This window comes from Myotis brandtii, unplaced genomic scaffold (assembly GCF_000412655.1).
Source record: "Myotis brandtii unplaced genomic scaffold, ASM41265v1 scaffold1236, whole genome shotgun sequence".
Classification (NCBI taxonomy): domain Eukaryota; kingdom Metazoa; phylum Chordata; class Mammalia; order Chiroptera; family Vespertilionidae; genus Myotis; species Myotis brandtii.
Genome location: NW_005354316.1, coordinates 758,854 through 759,807, shown reverse-complemented (window position 1 = coordinate 759,807; position 954 = coordinate 758,854). Strand labels below are relative to the sequence as shown.

The window sequence follows — 954 nt, the reverse complement described above, 5'->3', positions numbered from 1 at the left end:
CCAAGCCCAGTGGCCACTGTCCCCGCAGCCCACTCCGGCCGGCCGACCGCCCTTCCGGAACTCCCTGAAGCAGAGCCTCGTCCCTGAGCCCGCAGCCGCTGGAGACGGCCTCCCCGCAGTCAGCTCCCCGCATGCGCACAGGTAGGCGCCCCTCCAGCGAGGGGGTGACACGCCCCCTTCAAAACGGAGGCTCTGGGTACCGGCCACCAGGTGGCAGCAACTGCCTCGCTCCTGTGGCTCAAAACAGCGCTCTTCCCACTGGAACCAGGTTTTCACTGAATTTTTACGATGTAAATTTAAGGGAAAATGGCCAAAGCCCCCCATAAACTCACTCCCCTCTGCACCCCCTCCTCTTGTGTCTGCACTTCGTGTTGTAGAGTCGTGGGTAGACCTTTACTGAGCTTCCGGGGTCTTCCAGCCCCTGCCACCTGCTGGGGTTGAGTTAGACCCACCCTCAGAGCCCAGGAGGAGGTGGAGGCGCTGGGCTGGAAGACACACACACACACACACACACACACGCGTGCACACATACACACACGCACACGCACACACACACACACTCATCTGGAAAGACACATCCCTCAGGCCCAGGATCTGCCTGGAGCTCGCACCTGCCAGACCCCGGGTTCAGCCTCAGGAGGGAGGGTCCTCACCCAGGTTCTCTCCGCCCTGCCTCCCTCTGCCCCATGCCAGCCCGTCCCTGGCCTGGGCTGCGCGGGAAGAAACATTCTCATCCTTTGACCGGCTGGTCCACCCTGGCCAATCCTGACAGCCCGTCCACCCGCCAAGGCTCTGGGGGCACTGCAGCCTCAAACCCCTCCCTCCCTGTGTCTGGATGAGGGAGGCGCCTGATGATGGGGGGCCAGGTGGACCAGGAGGGTGGGCTGGGCTGGGCGGGCCACAGGCTTGCTCAGTGCGGAGGTCAGGACCGCCCAGAGGCTCCCCCACCCCCCC

General features: G+C 64.4%; 1 protein-coding gene across 1 annotated transcript in view; it reads left to right on the top strand.

Moving 5' to 3' along the window:
- EPS8L2 (EPS8-like 2) overlaps positions 1 to 954 on the top strand; it is a 15,518-nt gene that overhangs the window by 11,740 nt on the left and 2,824 nt on the right. The window lies entirely within an intron of this gene.